Here is a 9,634-nt window from a genome sequence, read left to right as displayed (position 1 = left end):
TCAACGTTCCCATCCGACGGACGTATCGCCATCAACAATTTACCATACCCTCACTTCTTGAGAAAATACTGAATGGTTTGAAACTAAATCCAGGGCAATCGGCGTAAGGACTGGTGATCAGGGACTCCGCGCCGCCAACACTCCTGCCCGTCCACCGTAATATCAACAGCGGGCAGCGGCCCTGGACGATCACCCACCTGAGCACTGGCCATGTCCGACGGTGATTAATTTCGGTGATGTGACGGGATCCGCTGTTTCCTCATCGGCATGGCCGTTGACAGGAACTAGCTGATTTTGAGCTTGGGCACTGGACTTATCCCGGAGTGAATCAATTAAAAAATAAATTACGACTCGTAGCGCAGCTGGATCACGAAATGAAAAAAAAAGCTTCCGATACCCAGTGAAATCAATGATGTTCCCTGCATGACTCGCCAGGACAATATATGTGCTAAATGAATGTCACTTTGAAAAATTTGATGAGTGTAGTTCGTACAGTTGATAATATACGGGTGGAAGGATTAACTAGAGAACATTGTTGAAGATATCGATAGCTAGGGAAGATGAATGTCTTCCTACAGAAAGTTGGACTGCTCTAGCAGGGACTAGTTGTTAAATAGGTATTTTTCTTTTAAACGAGGTTGAAAAGTTCATGGAAGGGAGTATGTGAGTAATGTGTGTGTGCTTTCCATTCCTTACCGTTACAATCAGCTTTACACTTCGGGGTAAGCATCTGCTGATTATTTCGTCGGCCAGAGACAGTCTTCCATATAGAAACTGCCACGTTGGGAAAAATCAGTTGGGCGAAGAAAATGCAGTTCATTTTCGAAAACTGTGTTGATCGAAAGTCTCTATTAATAACATAACAATGTGACAGCACTGCATAGTGATTTTCAGCTATTTCCTACTTAGGAAATATGTATGACCGTCACTTTGGTTTACAGACTAAAGTAACTGACCTGCAGCGAGGTAGGGAATGTAATGAAAACTCAGTAACACGAGCTTTCTACAAGAATTTCTCTCAGGATAGAGTTCCTCTACTACACGAGGTTGATGCAGGTGTAATACAATGTTGTATTCCACGTACGTCCCTTGACAACTGTTTTCAGCATTTAGGAACGAGAAACGCGTTTCGGAAGAATTCTTGTTGCAAGGCATTCTACTCACCAACCGGAGCGGTTGAGAACCGCTGGTGCATGTGGATGTGCTGCAATACGTCCCCTAAACGCATCCCATACGTGCTCGGTGCAATGTGAGCCTGGGGATGGGCATCCCAGTGCGTTTTCTGAACTTCGATTCGTTCCCAGACCTTCTCCATCTGCGCTGTTCGATGCGAATGAAGTCAGGGGTGAATGCACACCTGCAAAGATGCAGTCGTGGAAGAAGTACAACATCACAATAACGTCGACCAGCGTGTGTAGTGTGCTCAAAGATTATGAAGTCAGTACGTCCATCTGCATTCCCGTAAATTCCTGGGAGGGGGCCGGCCGGTGTGGCCGATTGCTTCTAGGCTCTACAGTCTGGAACCGCGGGACCGCTACGATCGCAGGTTCGAATCCTGCCTCGGGCAGGATGTGTGTGGCGTCCTTACGTTAGTAAGGTCTAAATAGTTCTAAGTTCTAGGGGACTTATGACCTTAGCAGTTTAGTCCCATAGTGCCCAGAGGCATTTTTGAACCTGGGAGAGGGGCGGGGGGCGATGAGATCTGGAGCGACGTTCAGTCACATTATCGAATTCCGAATGTGTTCAATTGGGTTCAGATCTGGTGAGTTATAGGCCGAGCACATTGATTAGAACTCGTCAGTGCGTTCCTCGAATAACTCCACACTCCAGGCCTTTTGATATGACGCATTATCTAGGTGGAAAATGTCACTGCTGTCGGGAAAATTGATATTCGTAAAAGGGTGGATGTGGTCTGCAATAATTGGACGATTTTCCTTGGCACGAGCTCCACTCGACCCATGAATGCCGATGTAAGTGTCTCACAGAGCATAACGAATCCGCCGCCAGTTTGTCTGCATCCCACACTTGACCTGTGAAGAAGCTCTCCTGGAAGATGATGGATGACGGATTCGCGCCGTCCCATTGGAATGGTGAAGAAGGTATCGGGATTCATCAAACCATGCAATGCTCAGCTACTGCGCCAATATCCAGTGACAATGGTCAAGTGCCCTTCTTAGTCGTAGTTGTCGGTGTCGTGGTGAACATTGGCACATGCATAGGTTGTCAAGACCCATCGCTAGGAATGTTCGGTTCACTGTGTATTCAGACATATTTCTACTCGTCCCAGTCTGTTGTTCCGCCAGTCCTGTTTACCAGTCTGCCCAGCCTGCGAAGTCCGATATCTGTAATTGAGGGGTTGCTGTGCAATGTACCATCTCTGGACATGGTTTCACCTTGGTTTCGCCAATTGTTGAAGACACTCACCACATCACTTCTCGAGCATCTGACAAGTCGTACAGTTTCCGAAATGGTCCTGCCAATCATCTGAGCCACAACAATTTGCTATCCGTCAGACTCAGATTGATCGCACGGCTTCCCCAATCTACATAACAACAGGACACTCGCTAATACTACGTGCACCTTGCGTGTGTCTGACTGGCAGTCGTCCCTTGATAGGTGACGCTGCTCTCGTCTGGGCGGGTTTATACCCATAGTAGGTCGGTGGTCGTAACCATCTGGCTGATCATTGTGTATACAGGGTGTTACAAAGTCTTTGCATCAAACATGAAGGCGTGATAGATCATTCCGAGGGGAACAATTTTTGTTATAGTCGAAATGTTCTCTTATGCTTCACGGATTTGCTAGGTGTGCTGTATTTTTTGCGTGTCCTGAGACAAAAATAATTTACGAAACTTATGCTGCATACTACGTATACCAGTAAACTGATTTTCAACAAGGTTCAAAACGGTTAAAATTGTTCTAAGCACTATTGGACATGAAAGTTGATTCCCCACTTAACCGGCAATCTAGCCTCAACTGTTTCCATTTCTTCGTTTGATCCTGATTGTCGCTTTGGGACGATCCCGCGAGCACCAACGTGTGTTTATTCAAGTGAGCCAAGCTTCCAGCCGTCTTCCTGTGGAGTTTAACTTAATTTATTCCCTTTTATTGAAGTTTATCAGCGGTATTTTCTGCCTTGTGGCGGTTGACGTTCCGGTTACCTGCCCTGGTCGTTGACTTAATTTTCTTCGTCGTGTTGTTGCTGTCCAGTGTGCTGTGTAGTTCGACAGCTGAGGTGTTGTTGGTCCTTGTGGGCGCCAATAGTCTGTGTGTCGCTGTGTTGAAATCCTGTGGTCGTTTTTCTGGTTGCGTGGAGCGGAATTGATCTCGTAGAGTGGTCAGTCGGCTGCCTGTCTGTTGGGTTGCCTACAGACTAAGAAGTCATTGGACAGGCTGCCTGTCTCACCTAAACGAACGTTAGTGTTACAGTCTCAGGCCGATCCTTGGAAACTTCTGAGCGCCGTTCCTTGTGTGTTACATAGTAATTTCCCTGTTTGGGTTTCAGTTATTTGGTTGATGTGTGGCCGTCAGCCGGGTATCGATACATCTTAAATTAATGTTCATGTCTTGCCCTTAATACATGATATTGTTATTCTTTATTGGGGCCTTCAGCCGAATTTTATATGAAATTCTGCCTTAAGCCGTTAAATTATTTGCTGATGTGCAACCTTCAGCTGTGTATTAATATCTCTTAAATTAATGTTCTTGTCTTGCCCTTAAGGCTTAAGATCGTTATGCTTTTGTATGGTGCCTTTAACCAAATTTTACATGAAATGTTTTAAGATAAGGCTTTCTGCCTTTTGATTGAAATTCTTCGAATTGCTTAATATGCGGCCTCTATGCAAGGTCCATTAAAATTAAATTGCTAAGGCCTTCAGTCTGTTTAAATTGAAGATTTAGAAACTATTTTGCGTGAAATCTCCATAAGAACCTTGTATTTCAGTTTCTTCCTTAGGCCTTGTGTCTTTGATTTTGAGTGTGGCCTTTAGCCAATCTAAAGTTAATCAAAGGATGTCGATTAAAGTTTTGAGTGTTTTGCATCCTTGTTGTAATATTTTGTGTTGATAAATAAAGAATGTGTGTTGAGTGCAACTGACAGTGACTTATTTTGCCCCTTTCCACAACGTAATCCGCTCTGTCCTGCTAGCCCAGGCATTTCAACAGTTCAAAATTTATCTGGGCTTACTCTGTTTCATATGAAACAGATGACTATGCTATAGGCAACACATAAAGCACACGTATGCTGCAGAGTGCCTATGTCCTGCCACGTCTCTGGGTTATAACCGGTACGAAAGGACGTTCAGTGTCACAGAGAAGCATGTGGGGACTTTCTACCTGTAAACTCGTGGCATGTCTTTTGTCATGTCCAGAAAACTATCATAGATCGCTGTTACTTTTGTGTAATTGTTGGCCTTTGAAAGATAGTGTTCTGTTCCTCTCACTCCGCATTTATTTCATTTACCTTCTGTACTCTACTGTAGCAGTTCTTCCTGTGTGTGGTTCAAGTTTCATCGAGCTATGTTATTTGACAGTGATACATCATGCGAATGTAACTATAGACCTTAAGTTTTTGAAGGTCTGTCATGATTTAATGGTGATGATAATGATGATGATGTTTGGTTTGTGGGGCGCTCAACTGCGCGGTCATCACCGCCCGCACAAATTTCCAATTTTTACGCAGTCAAATTTTTATTCACACTCCAACCTACACTGTCACGAATGAGGATGGTCATGAGGACAACACAAACACCCACTCTCGAACCCGGTTGGGAATCGAACCAGGGACCCCGTGATCCAGAGGCAGCAACGCTAGCAACTAGACCACGATCTACGGACTTCCTAGTGGTAATAGAGTATCGTCATAAGGTACAAACCGACATAGGGCAATCGTGGAAAAAATTATAATTAAATCAAGACCCTAAGCTGTCGACAGGCTTTGATATACGTCAAGGGAGACGGCTGAAAATGTGTGCCCTGACCGGGACTCTAACGGATCTCCTGCTTACATGCCAGACGCTAAATCCGTCTGAGCCACCGACGGCACAGAGGATAGTGTGATTGCAGGGATATATCCCTTGCACGCTCCCCGTGAGACCCACATTCCCAAATTAATATCCACACACTACATTCGTAGAGCCCCTGCCCGTTACACTCATTACTCGCAGCAGACAATCTTACCGAGTCCCGTAAGAGTTCGGGCAACGCGTGTGCATCCAGCACAGAAGAAGGAGGTCAATGGCCTGTTAGCCTGAACTACACTCCTGGAAATTGAAATAAGAACACCGTGAATTCATTCTCCCAGGAAGGGGAAACTTTATTGACACATTCCTGGGGTCAGATACATCACATGATCACACTGACAGAACCACAGGCACATAGACACAGGCAACAGAGCATGCACAATGTCGGCACTAGTACAGTGTATATCCACCTTTCGCAGCAATGCAGGCTGCTATTCTCCCATGGAGACGATCGTAGACATGCTGGATGTAGTCCTGTGGAACGGCTTGCCATGCCATTTCCACCTGGCGCCTCAGTTGGACCAGCGTTCGTGCTGGACGTGCAGACCGCGTGAGACGACGCTTCATCCAGTCCCAAACATGCTCAATGGGGGACAGATCCGGAGATCTTGCTGGCCAGGGTAGTTGACTTACACCTTCTAGAGCACGTTGGGTGGCACGGGATACATGCGGACGTGCATTGTCCTGTTGGAACAGCAAGTTCCCTTGCCGGTCTAGGAATGGTAGAACGATGGGTTCGATGAAGGTTTGGATGTACCGTGCACTATTCAGTGTCCCCTCGACGATCACCAGCGGTGTACGGCCAGTGTAGGAGATCGCTCCCCACACCATGATGCCGGGTGTTGGCCCTGTGTGCCACGGCCGTATGCAGTCCGGATTTGTGGCGCTCACCTGCACGGCGCCAAACACGCATACGACCATCATTGGCACCAAGGCAGAAGCGACTCTCATCGCTGAAGACGACACGTCTCCATTCGTCCCTCCATTCACGCCTGTCGCGACACCACTGGAGGCGGGCTGCACAATGTTGGGGCGTGAGCGGAAGACGAACTAACGGTGTGCGGGACCGTAGCCCAGCTTCATGGAGACGGTTGCGAATGGTCCTCGCCGATACCCCAGGAGCAACAGTGTCCCTAATTTGCTGGGAAGTGGCGGTGCGGTCCCCTACGGCACTGCGTAGGATCCTACGGTCTTGGCGTACATCCGTGCGTCGCTGCGGTCCGGTCCCAGGTCGACGGGCACGTGCACCTTCCGCCGACCACTGGCGACAACATCGATGTACTGTGGAGACCTCACGCCCCACGTGTTGAGCAATTCGGCGGTACGTCCACCCGGCCTCCCGCATGCCCACTATACGCCCTCGCTCAAAGTCCGTCAACTGCACATATGGTTCACGTCCACGCTGTCGCGGCATGCTACCAGTGTTAAAGACTGCGATGGAGCACCGTATGCCACGGCAAACTGGTTGACACTGACGGCGGCGGTGCACAAATGCTGCGCAGCTAGCGCCATTCGACGGCCAACACCGCGGTTCCTGGTGTGTCCGCTGTGCCGTGCGTGTGATCATTGCTTGTACAGTCAGCGCGAGAGCGTTACGGAGATGCTGAACAAGCTCCAGTGGCGGACACTTCAAGAAAGGCGTTACGCAATACGGAGAGGTTTATTATCGAAATTACGAGAGAGCACATTCCGGGAAGAGATGGGCAACATATTACTATCGCCCACATATATCTCGCGTAATGATCACAACGAAAAGATCCGAGAAATTAGAGCAAATACGGAGACTTACAAGCAGTCGTTCTTTCCACGCACAATTCGTGAATGGAACAGGGAAGGGGGGATCAGATAGTGGTACAATAAGTACCCTCCGCCACACACCGTAAGGTGGCTCGCGGAGTATAGATGTAGATGTAGATGTAGTAGATGTACAGCCCTCTCGCAGTGTCCGGAGCAAGTATGGTGGGTCTGACACACCGGTGTCAATGTGTTCTTTTTTCCATTTCCAGGAGTGTATATGAAGATGGTATCTATTCTTTCGGACTTGTCATATAATCCTGGAAAAATCCTCCGTCGAGGTCACGGGAGCCCGGTCAACGGGATATTTTTTACTCTGTGCCAGCGCTCCAACTCATTTTGCACGGCACAGAGTCTAAAATGTTGTTCATTGGGCTACCAAATTTTGCGTACCTGCCTATAATATCCTGGAATGGCACTAGGGCCATTTTCCTGTTTTCTCGACTGAATGCATGGCACCCGCTACCAGCATAACTGTAATGAGATTTTCGGAGTGGAATTTTTCGAGAAAATCCAAAACGCAGACTTCTACATAAATGTCTCCAACAAGTCATCCATGATTTGAAAAAAAATATGTCACATTGAATGGTAAATGTGTAAAGAAGGGCTGACACCGACTTACATGAGCACAGCATGATATATGGGAGGTGATAAATAAAACTTTATGACTGCTCCTCGTATAATGAATCAAAAGAAAACTGTTTTATAATAACCGTAGCGTACAATGGGAAATTTGGTTGGTTTCTTTCTCATCTACGATGGTGCGGCGCGGGTCCTTGTGCAGAACAAAGCAATGAGAGAACGACCTCGTGGTGGCTCATGTTGGCAGCACTGGCCCTCACCCCGCGATACGAGCTGTGCGGTGGTTTATACGCGGTATCTCTCCAGCCGGCAGCCGGCGCGGCGTGCGGTTTAATTTTGTTGACTTGTCGCGCGGATGCGAGGCTGTTAGCAGACGCACTGCGGCACACCGCGATTCTAATTCTGAGGACCCGCCCTGTCCACTGGGTGCTAGCTGCTGCGCGTGCGTGGTAATCGCGTGCGTTCTTATTAAGGAAAACTGTTTATGGCGGGCGGAGAACGACGGAGAGAAACAGGAGCCGTAACGAAGGAGAGAGCGTGCGCGAGGCAGACGGGTAGGTCTTGTCATTATCTACACAACTGCGTGTGACCTTGTTAAGCAGAATCCCAGTCATTAAGCGTTGTTATTTCACTCATTTTCTTAAAGTTTTTAAATATATTCGATGTTAATAATTCTTTTGAACTTATCTCCAGTGTTTGTTTCCTCATGTATCATAGAAAGTTGTACTTCATGTATTAATAAAGAAATATATCTGATTTTAAAAAAGTTTAGCGTAGACTTGAACTTCATCTACAGCCATTTTGTGATAGGGAAAAAGAGTGTGATTTCAAACAGTACTGTATATGGTATGCACGCTACTCAAGAAACAGTCAATATGGAACATCGTCGGTCTCAGATAGGTAACGGTTTTCACGTGATGAATGTCGCATATGAATGAATACTTAATATCGTGAACGCCGTTCTGTGTCTGAAGAAGAAGAGTGCTCGTCTGTTGCCAGCAGAGCAAAATACGACCAGAATTCTCAACTGTGTCTGGTAAATTCGGAGCATAATCCGCAGGACATCTCCAACATTGTGTAACTGTCCCCTTACAATGTAGATTCATTATTAGGATAAGAGAAATTACATGATAAATCAACAACGCACAGAGATATCTGAAAGCAATTTGTCGCAGGGAAGTGTGGTTATTGAGTATTCATATGTTAGTGATATAAAAGACAGCATTGGGGAGGGGGGGGGGGGGGGGGGGAGGGAGTCAGAGTTTCAGATCACTCTGTATCTTTCTAGACCTCGCGAAAGGCCAAGGGAAATGCTACTCCACCCCAAGTACAGGCATAATGCCCATGTGCATAATCCCTGCACTTGTTTTGTTTCCTCAGACCATATTTGTAAATGCACTATTATCCGTGTGACTCCAGTAACATGGTACATAAATCTAATTATTTTTTACGCTCGCTAATAATGTGAAACTTTTGGTTTTCTGAAGAAGGACACTAGGTACTTAAAACCGATCAAGAAATAAAATATTTTTTGCTGGTTTCTCAACAAATATTAGCTATTGTTGTATCAAGAGGGTATTTCACTGTTGAAAAGAAAAATGGTAAGTATTTATATTATAATTTATATTACTATTTATTATTTATATTGTAATAATAATAGTGGTGGTGGTGGTTAGTGTTTAACGTCCCGTCGACGACGACGTCATTAGAGACGGAGCGCAAGCTCGGGTTAGGGAAGGATTGGGAAGGAAATCGGCCGTGCCCTTTCAAAGGAACCATCCCGGCATGTGCCTGAAACGATTTAGGGAAATCACGGAAAACCTAAATCAGGATGGCAGGAGACGGGATTGAACCGTCGTCCTCCCGAATGCGAGTCCAGTGTGCTAACCACTGCGCCACCTCGCTCGGTGTAATAATAATAATAATAAGGAATCAGAGAGAGAAATTGTTAAACACTTAAATGTCAGTTTTCCTCTAGTATTCTGTCTAGTGGTTGATCTCTGCTACTAAAGCCTCGGGACGTTTAACCTCTCAATACGGTCAACTTGCGAAAGTCCATATTTCTTGCGAACGTGGGACAGCAGCTGGCAAAGCGAGTAAAGGAAAGAAAGCATCACAGCTGTATTTTCACGACGTCTTACAGAATACAAGTGATGAGGCTCACACACGTGGCCTAGAGAGAATAGCAAAGGGGGCCAAGAGGGGACATGGGGGATAAGGAGAACAGCGGACTTTTT

At 46.5% G+C, this 9,634-nt stretch overlaps 1 non-coding gene across 1 annotated transcript; it reads right to left on the bottom strand.

Annotated features, from left to right (window-relative positions):
* Window positions 1-9,229: 9,229 nt before the first annotated feature.
* Window positions 9,230-9,302, bottom strand: Trnaa-cgc (transfer RNA alanine (anticodon CGC)). Its single transcript has one exon. It is a non-coding gene; the product is annotated as a tRNA-Ala (tRNA).
* Between the last annotated feature and the right edge of the window lie 332 nt (window positions 9,303-9,634).

This window comes from Schistocerca serialis, chromosome 6 (assembly GCF_023864345.2).
Source record: "Schistocerca serialis cubense isolate TAMUIC-IGC-003099 chromosome 6, iqSchSeri2.2, whole genome shotgun sequence".
In the NCBI taxonomy this organism is placed as follows: domain Eukaryota; kingdom Metazoa; phylum Arthropoda; class Insecta; order Orthoptera; family Acrididae; genus Schistocerca; species Schistocerca serialis.
The sequence above is the reverse complement of the archived record's forward strand: the minus strand, read 5'-3'. Positions and strand labels throughout refer to the sequence as shown.